Here is a 19,881-nt window from a genome sequence, read left to right on the forward strand (position 1 = left end):
AAAGGCTTTATGATTTTTCCTATAATGGTGGGCCGGTCTCTAGCCAAAATGCCCGGGACGATTTTTTTTGTCAAAGTCCAGCCCTGTATGCAGCTCATCTGCAGTCTGGTGTTGCCTACATCTTCATATTCAGAAGGCAGAATTTCCGAGTTCTGAGTACAATCGAAAACACCATGACTGCAGTTTTTGTGTTGGATGTATAAAGCAGGCTAGGATAGAATCAGGCGTGGGATTTCTCTCGTGGAAATGTGCACATTATTTTTTCCTTTCTATTGGTAGGTGGCACAGTGCACTTGTGGCAAGTAAGCAAGCTAGAAGACTGGCAATCTTGCTGGGTATCCAGTTACGGAAGCAACACATTAACAAGAGAATTCTGAGTAAAACCAAAGTTACTTTCCCTAGTAACTAGTTACTCTGAAAGTAACGAGTAACTTGAAGTAACTGAGTTACTTTTGATAGAAGTAACTAGTAATGTAACTAAGTTACTAATTTAAAGTAACTTACCCAACACTGATGTTTTGTGAGTGAAAACAAAGTGATGACCCAGACCCAGGATTGTTGCTGCCTGCTGGAGGTTTTCTTTTAAATTCAAAATCTCAATGAGTCTTCACCAAGATTCCTGACCAGTCCTTACCAGTCATGACCAAGATTCCCAGTACCAGATGCACTGATGCGTCCCCACAACATAATACTCCCGCCACGGTGTTTCACTTCCTTCTTTCTCCAAGCATGAACAGCATCTCTGTGACCCAAGAGCTCTAGTTTCATCTCATCTTAACAAACGAGGCACTTCCAGTATACATAATCCTAATAGACCTCAGCATACTTCAGTCATACTTCAGTTCTTCTTGGTCTACAACCTCAAAGTCCATTCCTGTGCAGGGTTCTAGTGATCATCTTCTTTGAAAGTATTACTTTGCCTGACTTGGCAAAGTCATTCACTCTTGTCTCTGCAGCTGTTCTTTAGTTGCTGGTCTTGAGAAACATCTCACTAGTTTTCTTTCCAGAGTCTTTGAAAATGTTTCCCTTCCTACCTCAGCCAGGCTTGTTCTTTGCTGTGTGGCTCTCTTTACATTTCTAAATGATACTTTGTTCTCCAGTTCTTGACACTCTGGAAAGCTTTGGCTACTTTGTATATTCATCTCCTGCTTTGTGAGCATCAACAATTCTTTAGGTAGTGTTTAGAAATGCTGTGTTGAAACCTTTTTGCTCTGTTAAAAACACACACACACACACACACACACACACACACACACACACACACACACACACACACACACACACACACACACACACACACACACAAAACACACACAAAACACTTTAAACTTTAAATCTCCTCATTTGTAGACCAAAGAATTCTTCATGCTCTGTTTGCCTTGTAGTAAATTATGAACCATCAGCCATCCAGTTTTAATGGAAAAGAAGCTCATTTTACCGGATCCACTTGAAGGCATCATAGGGTTGGTTATAGTTTTACCTACCTGGCTATCAAGCAACCTGCATGGCACCATTTGCATGGAAATATTGATTTAGAATTATTTGCCACACTGAATGGGCGCAAGGAGGAGTGGGAGCCGCTTTACTTGGCGACCTTTGTTCTGTGCATTGCCACATACAGCAGCAGAATCATTGTGACAGGCGGAGAGAGATGTATTCATATCAGCATAATAGCAACTCAGAATACCAGAATTCAAAAGTACAGCTGGCCTACTGATACCCATCATAATTTATGGGAAATATCCCAAAAATGCAGCACCCTGCCAACCCTGGAGATAGACAGTGGTCAAGTTATGAAGGAAAAAAAAAGGTTTAATCTTTGTTTTCAGTCTCAGGAGGGTATGTGGGAGTGGGAGTGAGGGAGTCCAGTATGAATATGGGGAATTAGGAAAAGTCCTTTACCTAGCAACTGCTGCAGAGTGGAATTCACTGTTGAGCTTTATCTGACCTGCTTTCATTGTTTGTTGCGCACTGTTTCTATGACAAAATGTTGAGAACCGGCTATAGAAACGATAAATCGCTGCCGCGCTTTACATCTTGCTTCCCACTCCATCTTGCATATCCCGGTCCAGCCAGAGGGCTGTACCTGATTCCCAAGAGTTTATTCCTAATTGTGTTTACATTTGCGCACCAGTTGTGTCCCCACAATAGACGATTACAATACAGTGTGTCATTGATTAGACATGGGCCTCCTACAAACACACACATGCATTGTTGTCCACACACCTGTGACGCTGACACTGCGGGAAAAGAGGTGGGCTTCGGCTGGTCAAGGCTGTGTCCCAGTCACCCTCCCCTCACCCTCCTCTTTATGCCTTCAGGGGATTCCGGTTTCACAAAGCTCCCCCACTCTAAAACCACAAGAACATCATGGCTCTCGTGAGCTTATGAACCCCCTAAAAAACGTGCCACTTGCCCGCCTGCTCTCCTCCACAGCTGCCTTCACGCACCCCTTACTCACGCCTCATCGTCAAGCTGCGAGCACGGGGGAGGTTATGGTTTGAGGCTCATGATGGGATGCAAGTAGCTAAAAGACACCTTTGATTTTGTCCTCTTTTCCATCTTGAAATGATAAGACATCCAAAAAGGGGCCACATGTGCACTATCTGACCATGGTGCAGCTCTTGAATATGTATTGTTCTTTGTACTGCAGCGCTTAAAGTTAGTGCAGGGTGTAAACTGAGAACTAAAGTGGATTTGGGGTGTGCGGTTGAGGTCTGTGGAGGCGGGGGTGGCGGGTAGATTAGATTGAGGTAACGTCTGTTCCTGGAGGGGGTGGAAATGCTGGGAGCTCTGCCAAGCACAGGTGTAGAGCAACTACAGCAGCAGTGACAGAGGCGGTGGGGGGCAAACAGCAGGGGCATTGTTTCCACATACACACATACAGGGAAACAAGTGTGGCTCAGGCCAGCATATGTGAAAACAGGACATTGGCTCGTCTGTTTGTCTTATAAGCTGCACAGCCCAGAACTTCCATCTCCTCCAAATAGTGCCCTCCCCCACACACCTCAGCCTCAGCACCTGATCCCTATAGTTTTCTCTATATTCAGGAGCTGGCTTGAGAAATAGTTCCATGTAACTTGTCACATTTATGGCTACTTTCGATTTAATTCAATTGTATTTATAAAGCATCAAATGGAACCGAATCACCTCAAGGTGCTTTATTGTGTAAGGCAAAGAGCGTACAATAACACAGTAAACCCCAACTATTAGACGACTCGTTATGAGCAAGCACTTGGCGACAGTGGGAAAGAAAAACTCATTTTTAACAGCACCAGGGTCGTAGAGACAGAGAAAAAATGAGCAAAGAAGAAATGTCAAGCCGTTTGTACTTGGGCTTTGCGTGGATAGTTTGGATGTTATGGTAAATGGCCTGTATTTATATAGCGCTTTTACTAGTCCCTAAGGACCCCAAAGCACTTTACATATCTAGTCATCCACCCAGGTGGCAAGCTACATTGTAGCCACAGCCACCCTGGGGCGCACTGACAGAGGCGAGGCTGCCAAACACTGGCGCCACCGGGCCCTCTGACCACCACCAGTAGGCAACGGGTGAAGTGTCTTGCCCAAGGACACAACGACCAACACTGTCCAAGCCGGGGCTCGAACCAGCAACCTTCCGATTACAAGGCGAACTCCCAACTCGTGAGCCACAATCGCCCCATGTTAAGGAAAGACACGGATCACTACGAATTTTTAGCTATACAACCCCAAACAATGCGCAACAGCCTGAAAGCACTCAGCACTAATAGCTGTCATCAGTCACTGTAAATGCCAAACACATGGCAGCTGGATTTTTACACATCAACATACAAGGCAGACATCTGTAAGAGCTGTATATATTACATATACAAATGTGAGTATGCAGTAATGGGTAAATGTTGGTGGTAATGTCCACTTGATGCGTGTATTGAGGTGAGAAGCTGGGAGGCCCGGGGGCATGTGTGACCGATATGTGTTGATGTGTAATGTAAACCACCCATGTGTGGCTGGTTTCACTGCGGTCATTTGTATTTCAAACAGCTAAAGAGGCCACTGCTGCGGGGAAACGTTCAGGGACAGCTGATGCTCAGATTAATCTCCGGTTCTTTCAGAGTTTAGTCTGTGATTGCTTTTATCGTCTACTTTTCCCATTTTGTTTTCTTTTTTGGGTTTGTGTATGTTTGCTAGTCATGCGCTAAAACTACTCAGATTGAATGTTGCCGATTAAAGGGGCCCTCTGCGGAGTTTCTTAAAGGTGGAGGAACTTACAAGAGATTACTTCAAAATAAAGAAGTCAAAGCCAGGCATCCTGATACTGCTCTTTAGTTTGGGTTAATTTTAAACACACACACACACACACACACACACACACACACACACACACACACACACACACACACACACACACAAACACACACACACACACACACACACACACACACATTATTACAGTGCCACAGTGCATCCAGTAGCATCTTCCTCTTGTACTGAATTCACATCATAGAGACCACAATGACAAGACTCTAATTGCTTGCTTTGCAAAAAATGAAGTTCGGTACAAAAATAGCTGCAAAGTCACTGCATTGATGTCAACTCTGATATTAAAGGAGCAGCACAGTTTTATAGCTGGCTTACATCTAGGCTGGCATCTACAGTCCTCTAAAAAAACCAAGTATACTGGATGATTTGATAGCTTTTGGACACACCTTTTGGTTGTGTTTAAACCTGCATTTTGACTGGGTCACTGTAACTCCTTGATTTGTAAAAGTTTTTTTTTTTCATTCATTCGGTTGTGGATTTGTTCCTATGCTTTGATAGTTGTCCTGTTGCATGACCCAGTTTGGTACAAGCTTTAGTTGTTGGTCAGGCCTCGGGAGTTCATGGTTGATTAAATGCCTGCAAGGTGTCCAAACAACATCTAAATCATTACTCCTCCACCACCGTGCCTGAAAGTTGATACAGGGTGTTAGAGTTTCTTTGTCAAACAAGTCGCTGTGCGTTATAACCAAATATCTCTACTTGTCTGTCCAAAGGAAAAAGTTCTTTCAAAGGATGCATGTTTGGAAACTATGCTGCCCTTCCACACAAAGCCATGCTTTTTCAGTCGTTTTTTTCCCACTGTGATGATCTTAAATATTTTGGATTTTTTATTTTTATTTTTATTTTTATTTTTTTGCAGTTTCTCTGAGCGTTGAGTCTGACCTAGGGGTGAATTTGTTGGGACGTCCACTCCTGTGAAGATTGTTGCATTGTGTAAACACACACCTGAATTCTCTGCTTTTTTAGAGGTGGTCACACTCTTCTATAGTCAGTTAGTCGAGTGCATTTGATTAGCAACACCTGGTGCTCTAAATTCCTGTGAAAGCACCAAGGACATACTTAGTTTTTAACAGACTTCATAGAGCCGTGTAAAAACTTTATTTTTTTTTTTTTAGATGACTATACCTCAAATGTGAAACACAATTATTTGAGCGTAATTTATCTTTATATGGTGTGATACACGGCCAGGAACCGGGGTATCCGTCTTGAAATAATGCAGGAATGTTCCCAAGCCAACATGGAATCAAACCACAAAGTTCTCCAAATACATGGCATGAACCCAGCATCAGACCACTGAGTCATCCAAGGGAAATGACAAAATATGCAATTGCAGCAGGCTTTTATGACTTGAAAGACTTGAAATTCTTGTATCCCAAGACAAAATATACTCCATCTCCAACAACGTCCCCTACAGTTTTTGTCCACAGTGGGATTTTTAAATGTGATTTATGACTGAAGTTGATCCATGTATTTATTAAATGTTTTTCTTGACCACAGTACCTGAGTTTAAATGTAAAACTTGAACTCTAACGTGTGAGAAAATAAACCGACATGATAACAAAATCACAATTATTCAACGATTTTACCAAATCTTCCTTCAAGTAACTTTAAGTAAAGAGAACCCAGGCCTTACAAAAGCTCATTAAAGTCTGGAAGTGGTTTTTGTTCACACTGAAATTCTAATGTATTAAATACAAATGTTTCTGTTAGTCATTATCTTTGAAGGAATTTGTCAGATTAAGCATTAACTAAAGACTTTATTAGAGCATTATTTACATAAAACTTTTCCATGTCCTTTTCATTCAAATTCAAAACGTATTTAATTTACAGCATCATCTCCCTGGTTTAGCAGCTTACCTAACCTGTGAATCAAGTCATGAATCATTCAAACAGCTATCCTGACCAACTTCCTCTCCCTCCCGTTCTACCCACTCCAGCTAACTGTCCTTGGAAAATACTGGCCTAGCCTGCGGGTGGAACGGCAGAATAGTTATACCATATAATTCATTGAACTCCTTATCACAACATTAACTCAGCATTCCGATGCCCTGAGCTGGAACGTGCTCATTTTCTCAGACGACGCCTCCTGTGTTTTTTTATTAGAGACACGGACCAAAATGAAGTGGCAGATGTTCCCATTTGCTCACCCAAGTAGAATGACCTGCTCCTTCAGGCGCCTCCTTCCTCTTCTGCTGCCATATCGAGTGACTGCTAACCTGAAGGCCTTTGTGGACGTTTAAGGAGGCGCAGAGGAAAGAGCAAAAGGAGACAGTGCTTAGAATAGTTGAGGGGGATTCCTGGAGGGTCAGGGAAGGAGGGATGTCCCGTGGGCCCTGACAAGAGGCCTCTGGGCTGCTGAGAGCCTCCATTGAAATGCATCTGTTGATCTGGTTCCAGATGAATCTACTGGGTAAGTAGGTATAAGTGATATCAGATGGAATGGAAAGAGGCAGGAAGTGATTGGAAGTGTGTGGAAATGTGTTTATCCATGCATGTTTGGTCCGGATCATGTACCCTTTACCATTGGTCGAAATAAAAGGCCAAATGGGTGCAAATGTATGGTGGCTCTCAGAGGTCAAATGCACAGCAACTTAAGAAAACATCAGCAAATAGAAAAATGCTGCAAAAGCACAGAAAACATTATGGAGCTATTAAAAAAAATCTCATAAAACACAACAGAAGTGTTTTTGGGGAGATGATAATGTGACAGAAGTGTCAGAAACAAAAGCATGCAAAGGATTTGCACTGAAACACACTTAAGAGAAACAGAGGATTCGTTGGTGTTGCAGGGAAGGAAAGGATGTAAGGTAAAGTCTGTTAGCTTCATGTAATGGTGCAGATACATGTTTGCTGTTAGCCGTTTACTGTTAGCTTACTTTATTGTCTCTGCCATTGTGTTTTTGAGAATTTTCATTTATTTTAATTTCTTGTGAACTTTTGTGGTGTTTTTTCCAACTTCTGTTGTGTTTTGTGTGCTTTTGAGTTGCAGTGCATTTGATCTCTCAGGGCCACCATACGAATGGGAGAAAAAATACAGTCATGCAAAGGTTTCTTGTTATGACTGAAATTGATTTTAATAGTGGCTGTAGTAGATCTTAGCTAACTGAAGTGTCCATTTCTAAAGAGGGGTCACAAAGTTGCAAACAGGTGAGCAACATGAAAATTTGAATAAAAATGGCAACGTAAATCTGAACGGATTTTTTTTATTTTTACGAATCCTTGAAAATGGCCAAACATGGCAAATCAATAAGTTGTTCATACATTAGACTAATAATAATGATGGCCTGAGTATGTTACCATTTCTTTGCTGATAAGGCAGCAAAAGGCTAATGTGTTTTAAACTAGCAACTTTTATTAATGAAACATCTCAGAGTAAATCCTGAAAATAACAAACATAGTTTTTTTTCAGCACTGAAAAAAAGTTTTTTAATGCTCTGCCATCACACAGAGCAATAAAAAAACACTAACAGACACATGTGCTAGTGTTTTTAGTTGATGACGTAAAGCCTTTGCTTTGCTTGTGAATATGTTCTGATCTTAAAGATATTTTGTGAATGTGGTTTTCTTAAGAGCCAGCGCAGAGCCACTTGATAAGTGTTTGTGTAGTCCTCATATTAGGAAACATGAACAAACAGTGCAACTCATCTCATATTGCTATCTTCACAACATCCCCTATGTGAAATACATTGCTACAGCCATTCCCCAAACTCTCTCGCAGCCCCTGTTTTATGTATGATTATTTTATTTGATTATATATTTCTGAGTAGTTTGAGCTACAGTGATATGTCGGTGCATGCCACCGCTATGAAGGAGACTAATTTGTAACATAATCTCATTCTTTCACCCAGGAATTAGCCGGTGATTCGACTGGTTCTCTGAAAGCTTTTTCTTTTGTCTTGACTCCTTATTCAGCACAGCAGCATAGTACAACAGAGACTCTGCCAGTCAAACAGTTACAGACACTAAAAGCCCAGCAAACCCAGTTATGTTAACAGTTTATGCGCGAGCACTCTCAGTTGGATGTATGTCAAACTAAAATTGCTCACTCAGTCCTGTTAAGCATAAACTTGCCTAAAAAGGTGCCCCAGATGTCGGAGCTGTGGTAGGTAAGTTTAAAGATCAACACTAAGATAAACAGTTTTGCAGTTTCCGTTCCCTTCCTCCCACCACTCGCCATGCCAGTAGCAATTAGCAACAGGTGATTGACAACCGCACAGAACGCTACTTTCATGCTTCACTGTTGATCTCAGTTGGTCACATGCCCAAGCTTCACAATTTACTTTCAAAGCAAACAGAGGACTCTTAATTCTGCCAAGATTCTGACATATCAAATAATTTATTTATGTTCACACAACATGGAAATTACTTGTGCCGAACTCATAAAACATCAACTTGTGAAATCTACCCACAAAAACTTTAATTCTAGGTATAAGTCTCAGGCTTGATTATTTGTACAGCTCGGCAGTCATGAATAATTTCGGAGATAAAACCAAAGAAGGTTTCGGTTGACGTCTTCTTCTCTTTTTTTCTGATCCAATGAGCCAGCCTTACTCATAAATCTCTGTTTATCTCCACTGCTGCTGAAAACATTAAATCTGATCTCTAAAAACAAATGACTACAGCATTGCTAGGACCTTATGTTGGCCATGCTAGATTATTGTAGCTCTATTATTTCACATTAGTATCCGTCATCACTTCTTGGTCCTGGATGTGTGAGAGCTTTTTCAGCAGGACCCACAATTGGCAGTGATGTCACCTCAGTAGCACCTGTCCTTGCGGTTGGATCCCACCTCCCCATGTGGTTTTTGGTTTGCTGAGGTAGGCACGTCAGGCATGTCTAACTCTGACTCCAAGTAATAAAGGGCTGTTATGGCAGTGAAAGTGTTGGGACAGCTGGGTGTGAGCTTCCTCATACCCAGAATATGAAGCACAGACTGGACGTGTACTTGGGAGGTTTAAGACATTCTCAAAACACAGCAATGAAACAGGAGTTTGGCACACTTGTCCTGAAATTGGACATGAAACAAGAGAACCTCAGCAAATTATTCTGTTGTAAAATTAGAAAAAATAAAAAATAAAGAAAAAGTACGGTTAGCTAAAACATGACTTGCGCCTCTTAATTGTTCATAATGCTTCTACAAAAGCTTAGCATCTGATACCAGTATGTACACATTTACTTAAGGTGTTCCTTTTTAAAATATCCAATGTATTATATTTTATCAAAACTTCCACAATAATTAGATTGCATTTAATTTGTATTCAAATGGTAAAAGGCCTGTATTTGTATAGCGCTTTACTAGTCCCTAAGGACCCCAAAGCGCTTTACACATCCAGTCATCCACCCATTCACACACAGGCAAGCTACATTGTAGCCACAGCCACCCTGGGGCGCACTGACAGAGGGGAGGCTGCCGAACACTGGCGCCACCGGGCCCTCTGACCACCATCAGTTGGCAACGGGTGAAGTGTCTTTCCCAAGGACACAACGACCGACACTGTCCAAGCCGGGGCTCGAACTGGCAACCTTCCGATTACAAGGCGAACTCCCAACTCTTGAGGCACGATCGCCCAAAGATTATACTTCTTCAGAAACACTGTACATGTATTCATACTTAAATGATTATAACCTGTTACTATAATGTTTGTATTTGATATCAAATATCTATGTAACAAAGTCAGGATAAAATCCCATTATATTTATATCATTCCCCTACATGCCTTTATGTTGTCAATACAAATAATGGTAGTTTAAACAGCTCTATGTAGCATTATTATCACTTTGACCTTCAGACTGACCTTAAAGGAGAGGTCAGAGGTCACATATGAGCCTTTTGAAATCTTTATACGTTACTTTCTTTATGTTGACTCTATAAACCACACTTGTAAGAATCATAGTTTCTAAGTTGTGAGACTTTTGGTCAATTTTCAACCAATTAAGCTAGTCAGGGGTGTCGAACTCCAGGCCTCGAGGGCCGGGGTCCTGCAGGTTTTAGATATCACCCTGGATCAACACACCTGAATCACATGATTAGTTTATTACCAGGCCTCTGGAGAACTTCAAGACATGCTGAGGAGGTAATTTAGCCATATGAATCAGCTGTGTTGGATCAAGGACACATCTAAAACCTGCAGGACACTGACCCTCGAGGCATGGAGTTCAACACCTGTGAGCTAGATTGTTAAAATGAGCCCACTCTACACCTCTACAAAGTTTTATCACAATTCATTCAAAACTTTTTGAGCTATCATGTTTAAAGACAGAATGACACACATGCGTGCAAACACAACCACCTTGGCGGAAGTAATTCCCTTTTGACAGAGGAGGAGGCTACATCAGCTGCATTTAAAGGATGAGTCATTATTTGATTTAGAAGAATTTCTTTATGAACCCGTTTGTACATGCATTTGTATGTGTGAAAGGCTGTCAGTGTCCTGGCAGCAGTGTAAATCACTGACTGTCAGCTCTGTGTGAAGTTATGTGAGCAAACTGTCAGACAGTGCAAATTACATATTAACAAACGTAGTTAACTAACCTTTCAGTTAAGTCGTCGCCCAACCAAATTTCCTTGCATTGACAGATCATTACAGACTTATTTTTGATAAATTATGGAACCTTATAGGCCCACAGTACACACCAAGCAGTGTTCCTGGTTTTAAACCCTTAACACTCACATTTCTTCTTCTTCCATCTTGACATTAAACTCCATGATCAGCTTTCACGTGTGTGTTTCGCTGCCACTCCAGCACTTGTGGAGTTAATCGCTGCAGCAACAGTAATCACGATAGCGGCTGTAACAGTATCTTCGGTTTAAATGAAAAGGTCTTTCTTTCTACTCTTTAATTTTCCACTTTGCAAATTCCCGAGGTAAATACTTAACATTAGTGATTTTGTTTAATTTCCATTTCGGAGATGAAAGTCTTACGAAACCTAACAGTGCCGGGACAAAATGTCTGGAAGTAATTTTCGAAAGTACCCAAACATGAATCCTCATAAGCTGCCACACCCAGGTGTGCCAATAGGAATTACAGAAGGAGGTGGGCTGCAATGACATAATAATGCAAGGCGGGGCATGTATGTGTGTGGGCAGATCAAAAATGCCAAATCACTGGAGATGGTATCACTTTGCTTTCTTGTATAGAGAGGAGCGCGCGTCTCTTAGCCGACTGTTACCTTCGTCGCAGATGACTGAAACTTCCAGTCTTTTAACCTTTTGCCACCTTAAAGACGCCAAAAGTGACCCTCCAGATGGCAAATTACTACAAACCTCCACATGCTCACTTTCACTTGAAGTGCTGTCAGAAGTGGCTGTGTTTGGACAGCCCTCCCTGCAGCTGTCACATCTACAGATTCAAGTGTGGGAATGCACAGTGTGTGCTTGTACACATGCAGGTGCAATCTGTGCCTTTTTACTTCTTTGCCATATTTGACAGCGAGTGTGCATCAGCGCTGATGGGGTGCCGTTGGCGCTGGCCGAATAGGGTGAAGGTGGTGCTGGAGACAACGAGCGTGACAGCTGTTCGTGGAATGATGTCGGGCTGTCAGGACTGCTTCGCAGAGAGCTTGTCCTTGCTTGTTGATCTCTTTCAACAAACACCAAATACCACAGCAAATCTTTCCGTGCACCTGTGAGGCCGAGGAGGCCACATAGATAGTGTGGGCGTGAGACGGGGAATAAAAGAGAAAATAAGCTTTGTAATGGCTGCATTTTTGAGCTGCATAGTTTTGTCTTTTGTATTACCAGCCCAAACATGTTCCTGGGAAGATTTTCTCAGTCCTACAAACTATTTTCTCACCCGTCTCAAAGCAAGTTCATCCGTAACTGAGACAATTTCCGATTACCCGCATAACCTGCTCACTCTGAGTAACCAGTTTTCTTTTGAGCGTATTTAATAATAAGCTATTGATTTAATAGCGAGATGTTGAGTTATGTTTCATAAATACCTCTAAGGTGCACAGCCATGCAGATAGTTGCGATTTTATCTACTAAAGTTTTGCGATATACCTGACATTGACTCCCAAATGCTGAAAATCATTTTAAAAAATTACATAACTGAACTTTATTTTTGGTTTAATAATATGATCTTTTATGTGGAATAAGTAACTTCAACTACCACTGTGCTTCCATTGTGCACATCAGCCTTAGTCTTTGGTTGTTCAGCAAGTTTGGAGTAGAAAATAGTGCTTGTTGGTTAAAACATCATAATTAATTAGTTCACATTCATTCACTTAATCAGCTGGAAATGTGTGAGTTGCACTGTGGTACAAAACATATGACTTTAGCATTTGCTAATCAGTTCTTTGGGATTTAAGGTAAGACTTCCACGATGATCAAATAATTGAAGAATAACAGATAATGTTTTTTTTAAAACGTGTTGGGATAAGCGGGATAATCCAACCGCTCGTATTCTGAGAATTTTCTTTGAAACTCCTTTGTGTTGTACAAATTGCCTGCAGCTTAAATAAGAAGTAACCACGAACACCTAACAACCAAGTCGCAGTTGAGTCAAGCAATTATTGAGGCTATTTAAGTCGAGCTTTATGTGAAAAACGTTCTTACATGATCTGTCTTGAAGAAAATGCCACTCTTGATGATTCACATATTTAATTTGGCAAAGACTTTATGCCAAAGGCAACCCTCCCCCATCTCTTTCAGGCTTGGGATCGGCAGTCGGAGTACACTGGCCTCTTGTCCCCCATAGGCTGTGGCAGGTCTCACTACCAACTTGGAAGGTTTATAACAGCAGTGAAACCCGCCGATGATGATGATGATGATGTGGGGTTTGGAGGCAGTGGTGGTGCTGTGTCATAATGCAAATTTTGGTATCGACCCAATACCCAGTAAATACAGCGCCTGAATTGCCGATACCAATGCCAATATTTTTAACTCATTAAGGTAGTTTTTGCAGAAGACAGGAGTGTGCATGACTTATGAGATGAATCACATTCAATTTGCAAATTCTGAACACGTTTTAATGACCAATGAATCACTTTTTATTTTCCACAATAATTAGTTAACATGACAAAACACGCTTCTCAGCTTTTTGTGTATTTTGAAACTGGGTTTTGTGGAAATCTGGAATCTAAGTGTGGCTGTCTCTAAAGCACTGAGGGGCAACTTCTGTTTTTTAAGTACTATAAGGTGTAAATAAAATAGACGTGAAAAGGCTCAAACATTTTTTACTGTGCATGTTTGAGGTATGTATTAGAGGTGGGAATCACCATACATCCCACAATACGATATTATCACAATACTTAACGCACAATACGATATTATTGCAATTTTTTTTAAAATATTTTGCGATATTCAGATTCTGTACATAAAGGTAAACTTTATCAATATTCATTTTTATCTAATATCACACTCAGTCTTTCTCTCATTTCAGTCAGTTTTATTGTTGACAAACTGAACGGTTTGTATTACAGTCTAGTCCAACTTAACTGAATGCAACCATCTGGTACAATTATAGCTATTCTGAACTATGCAATTTGTGAAAACTATGCAGCCCCTTCAGCAACTGAAGAATTTGAAAGTAAATTAAAACAAAATATAATTTTACATTAAATAAAAAAGTTTTAAACTTAATTAAAATAAAACATGTCTTGAATTAAAATAAGTAAACTGTCACATTTGGACAGTGAAGGAATGTCAGGATTCTTGCTCAGAAAAAGGATCAACATGCTCTGAAGTCAGAGCACAAAAACCTTTTTTGTAACAAAATATCGATTTCTGCTGTCCCTGTATCGATACATTATTAGCAAACAAAATATCACGATACTACACAGTATCTATTTTTTCCCCCACCCCTAGTATGTATGTGGGATACATACTGATCTGAATGATAGAAACAAAGTATTGATCCAGTCACTGATCCGATACCAATGCCAGAGTTTGTATTGATGCTATCGATCCGCCCACCTCTAGACAGTGGCACTAATAAAAAGGCATGACGTAGAGGTCGCAGAGCTGACGATGCTAGGATGTTCAAAGGGAGTGACCAGGAGTGACAGGATTAGAAATGAGTGCATTAGACTGATTAGTGATTATATTGAGAGGCATAGTGCAAATATATTGGACCATGCATGTTGAAGATGTAGCTGCCAGGCAGGAGGAAAAGAAGGAAGACCACAGAGAGGATTCATGGATGTAGTGAAGGAGGACAAGCAGAGGGCTGGTGCAACAGAGGAGGATTCTGGGGATAGGGTCAGATGCAGGTAGATGATCCTTAAAGAAGCAGGTAATAGAAGAATTCAATTCAATTCAATTCAATTCAATTTTATTTATATAGCGCTAAATCACAACAAATGTCGCCTCAAGGCGCTTCATAGATACAGAGAAAAGCCCAACAATCATATGACCCCCTATGAGCAAGCACTTTGGCGACAGTGGGAAGGAAAAACTCCCTTTTAACAGGAAGAAACCTCCGGCAGAACCAGGCTCAGGGAGGGGCAGCCATCTGCTGCGACCGGTTGGGGTGAGAGAAGGAAGACAGGATAAAAGACATGCTGTGGAAGAGAGACAGAGATTAATAACAGATATGATTCAATACAGAGAGGTCTATTAGCACATAGTGAGTGAGAAAGGTGACTGGAAAGGAAAAACTCAATGCATCATGGGAATCCCCCGGCAGCCTACATCTATTGCAGCATAACTAAGGGAGGATTCAGGGTCACCTGGTCCAGCCCTAACTATATGCTTTAGCAAAAAGGAAAGTTTTAAGCCTAATCTTAAAAGTAGAGATAGTGTCTGTCTCCCGAATCCAAACTGGAAGCTGGTTCCACAGAAGAGGGGCCTGAAAACTGAAGGCTCTCCCTCCCATTCTACTTTTAAATACTCTAGGAACAACAAGTAGGCCTGCAGAGTGGGAGCGAAGTGCTCTAATAGGGTAATATGGTACTACAAGGTCATTAAGATAAGATGGGGCCTGATTATTTAAGACCTTGTATGTGAGGAGCAGGATTTTGAATTCAATTCTGGATTTAACAGGAAGCCAATGAAGGGAAGCCAAAACAGGAGAAATATGCTCTCTCTTTCTAGTCCCTGTCAGTACTCTTGCTGCAGCATTTTGGATTAACTGAAGGCTTTTCAGTGAGTTTTTTGGACATCCTGATAATAATGAATTGCAGTAGTCCAGCCTGGAAGTAATAAATGCATGAACTAGTTTTTCAGCGTCCCTTTAAGGAAATAGAAAGAGAGGCATCTTGTTGACTATGATACAAAATAACTGCATCCAAGGACGAATCCTGAACATGTAGAGCGACTTGATAAGAACAAGCAGAACAGTGGCACTCGTCAATGAGTATATGCCATATGTTTTGCCCTTTAATAGGACATTGGGGAGTATGCTCATCAAGGATGTTATGAATACATCGTCTGGAGATAATTAGTAGCACCCTTAAACGTCTCAGAGTTTAGGTAGCACTGTTTTTCACTTCGAGCCATGAAAGGGTCGTTCTTTGCTTGAAAAGTTTTGGGTGAAATTGGAAGAGGCTCGCCGAACAAATGAGAAACTGACTTACTTTCTCCTGCTCCTTCTAAGTATTATTATCAGAGTCGCAGCGTTCCAGTTTATACAACTTAAAAGGCTCCAGAGACTTTCTCCAAGACATAAATCTGTATGAAACTAGACTTTGGTAATTGCCTAAATCTCTGGTGAGACCGCAGCTTTCTATAAATCATAACATGGCTGAGGTTTGAGGGCGGCAGTAATATTCCTATAAACAGCTTATAACTTGTTAGTACCCTGGATGCTTAGCAGCGGAGATTCACAAGCCAGTTATGCAGCAACAATTAGCTCACCAACAAACACACAGACACACAATGGGAGCGAGAGAGTGAGGGGGGGAAAAGCTGCTGAGGAATCCTGACAGTTAAATGGCTTCCTTTGTGCTTTATCTCTTCCTTAATTATACTTTTGTATTTTCCAGTCTTAAAAAAAATTCTAAACCTTGTCATTTTCACTGAGAGTGTGCTCAACGTTAAGCAGGCAAACAATCAGCACATCCAGGATGGCATAAAAGCTTATTGTTGTCCCTCCCTGGAAACCGACTGTATTTGAGAGTGAGTCAGACCTGCATACACAGTATACAAACTATACGCTCGCCTCATGTGACCTGCATCCACTTTTGCCACTCGAATGCCTGAGGCATAATCTCGAGTCTCTCACACTTAATCACAGTGGCTGACAGACTGGGTTCTGGAGGCGGAGAGTGGTTAAGTTCAGAATAGATGAGGCTGGAAAAAAAGACAGCAACACACAAGCCCGTCTTTTATTTTCCCTGAAAAGTGAAACAACCACAAATCAGCTTCACATCTCCCTGGGGCCAGATCACGACTCAGACTCTACCGCTTTGGAGAAGGACTGAAACAACACACACACACTGTAACTATATGGACCATAGTACTATATTTACTGCCTGCTAATTCTGATGCAGTGGTAACTCGTAGTGATTTGACATGTTTTATGCTTACGCTACATGTGTAGTGTTTGCTTTATTTTGAAATTTACTGGTGAAGCATATGAACACACTGGTGCATTTGGATGAAAGTCCAACTTTTCTTTTTAAACTCTTTAGTTTGCCAGCAGCCCTTCTGGCAGTAACAATGTTACTTTTTAACATTTTTAATGTCACTTGGCTTTTGGTTAAAGAGCTCCCGATAGTTTTGAAGACACTCATTTGGCTGACTCATAGGCGATTGTTTCATAACCTGGTCATGTGTGCAGCACTGTCAGTGTTTAATGAGATCTACCCTCAGTACCAACTTTATTAGATTCACCTTGTTAGTACCAGGTCGGATTGAGATCTGTTGGCAGTGACATCACGGTCTTGTTCAAGATGATTTGGGTTTTGTTACGTGGCGTGTTATCCTGCTGGAAGCAGCCATCAGAAGATGTCACAGCAGAGAAACTAAGACTCATCAGACCAGGCAAAGTTTTTCTGATCTTTTATTGCGTAATTTTGGTGAGTTCCTGTGTAAACTGTGACCTCAGTTTCTGTTTTTAGCTGACAGGGTGGTGTATTTTTCTGCTGCTGTAGCCCATATGCTTCAAGGTTTCAACCATTTTCCTGTATACTTTGGTTATAACGAGTGATTATTTGAGTTAAAGTGGCCTTCCTATCAGCTTTCTCATAGGTATGACTGATAGTTAGGGTTTCTTTGTAAGACTGTAGGGTCTCTACCTTACAATATAAAGTACATTTAGATGACTGTTGCTGTGAACTGGTGCTATGTAAATAAAACTGAATGCTAAAGGGCAGCACAGTGGCATGGTGGTTAGCACTGTTGCCTCACAGCAAGGCTGCAAGCAAAGCCACCATCTGGCCAGGTCCTTTCTGTGTAGAGTTCGCATGTTCTCCCCGTGCTTGTTTGGTGATTCTAAATGTGCCTATAGGTGTGAATGTGAGTGCGAATGGTCATCTGTGTCTTTGTGTTAGCCCTGCATCAGACCCCATCTCTCCCCCTACTGTAGCTGGGATATGCTCCACCCCCCCATGACCTCAATAAGAATAAGCAGAAGAGAATTCACCTTTGATCTCCGGCATCAACGAGGAAGTTTTTACCCAGAGAACCAACACGATATTTTCTCTTTCTTTGACGATTCTCTGTAAACTGTAGATATAATTGTGCACAAAGAGCCAAGAAGTTGAGCAGTTTCTGAAATACTCAGAACCCAACAACCATGCCACATTCAAAGTCACTTTAATCACCTTTCTTTGTCATTCTGATGCTCGGTTTAAACTTCATTGAGTTGTTGCCAAGTAACTGCGTTGTCAGTTAAACATGTGTACCTAACAAAGTGGCTGCTGAATGTTGGTGATATTTCAGATGTGTCTGTGTAGGTTCTCATGCATCCAGGTAGTGGTAGGTCGTTATTTGGTGGACATTCAGAGGACTTTTACGACTTTGGTGGCCATCAGTACAGGATGTTCCCTCTACACTACATTAGTCTCTACAGTATGTTTTTACCACATTTAGAGAACCATTAATGATGTCACAGGGACTTTTATGGGACCAGCCTTTTTAGTTTCTTGCACCAACATCTAGGAACCTTCAGAAAACTAAAAGTACTGTAAACGCAGTAAGTTTTGCAGAACCTTTGGAATCCTAGCACTGGTTAGTTTTGAAGTACCATTGAAACATGTTGCAATGTTTCTCAAAAGTATTTATATGCAGATACTGGATATATAATGATTCTTCAGAATTTAAGGTTTTTATTCCCCCGCACAAGAAAGCTTTGAACACACAAGGAAGCCAAAGACAACATGGCAAAGGCCCGAATAGAACTGAGGAGTGCACGGGGCTGACAGTGGCAGACGCCAGGGGCAGGAGGAGGCACAGGGCTGGCAGGAGGAGGGAGAATGGGCAGCAAAGCTGGAGACGAGACCAGGAAGTGGAATTTCACGAAAACTAAGTACTTTAAAAATAAAACGGGAAACACGTGCTTGCATGATAAAACTCTGATATCAGAAACAGAGTGTGAACATTTGAGTTCTTTCACTCAGCATGATGTAGAGCGTTGCCTCCTCTAGTATGACTTATTTTTAAACAAGATATAAGATAAGCACTTTGTTTTTACTGTTGAGCTGATTTGTCCCATGAATGACGCACTCTCCTGAATATTCTTTCAATTCTCATCACGCAACCCTTTAAAGAACTCCACAGCGTGACTTTCTGGAAGTTCACAGAATAAATTCCTAGACTGATAATGTACTAGTAACCATGTTTTCACTCTTACAGATTAGTAACGCTAGTAATAAAACATTTGTCGAGTCGTATAAAAAGCGTTACAGAAATCTGAATTATTTCCAGACCATCAAGACAAAGACCGCATTTCAGTTCAGGTGCCAAATATATCATTTGAATGCTTGAAATGTAAAAGACATGAACACTTGGAACTCTGATTTTCATATCAATGTTATGTGTTTATCAGCATTGCATACTTTTCATTACATCAGCAGGCATTCAAAGTGAGAAGCATAATATGAAAATGTGTGCATCACATCTGATACAGACATTGAACTGCAAGTAGGCCACCGAGCCACAATGTCAGGGGAAGGTGCTGCGTTTATGAGGATTGAGTCACCAGGGTGAGGCCTTTATAACTCCACTGCAGCCTGTCCACACCTAATGTGTACTGTGACCCTGTAAGTCACTTAATCCATTTCTGACTCTTGTGCATTGTAAAGCGGGGAGATCACAATATATGTGCCTGTCTGGCACCGACCTCTCCTCTTCAGTCTGGAGAAACATTCCTACACATGGACAGTTATTATAAATCGGCCATGTGTCACACTCACTCTCTGAAAACTGGTCATATTTACAGGTCAGAAAGATAAATTGACTTTATAAAAAAGTGCACCAAGGAGTGTTTAAGAATGCATAATCTAATGGAAATCCCTAATGGAACCTAATGGAAATATAAAAAGCTAACTTGTAAACTTTAATGTAGTTAATAGAGCCTTTGTGTATTTATCTACATGACCTTTGGCTCTTGTTCTTCCTGTCTTTAATGCTTTGATAGGTTCACTAAAACACTAAAATAATATCTTATCTAACACATTCCAGTTCGTTTGTTTTT

This window comes from Neolamprologus multifasciatus, chromosome 20 (assembly GCF_963576455.1).
Source record: "Neolamprologus multifasciatus chromosome 20, fNeoMul1.2, whole genome shotgun sequence".
Taxonomy (NCBI): domain Eukaryota; kingdom Metazoa; phylum Chordata; class Actinopteri; order Cichliformes; family Cichlidae; genus Neolamprologus; species Neolamprologus multifasciatus.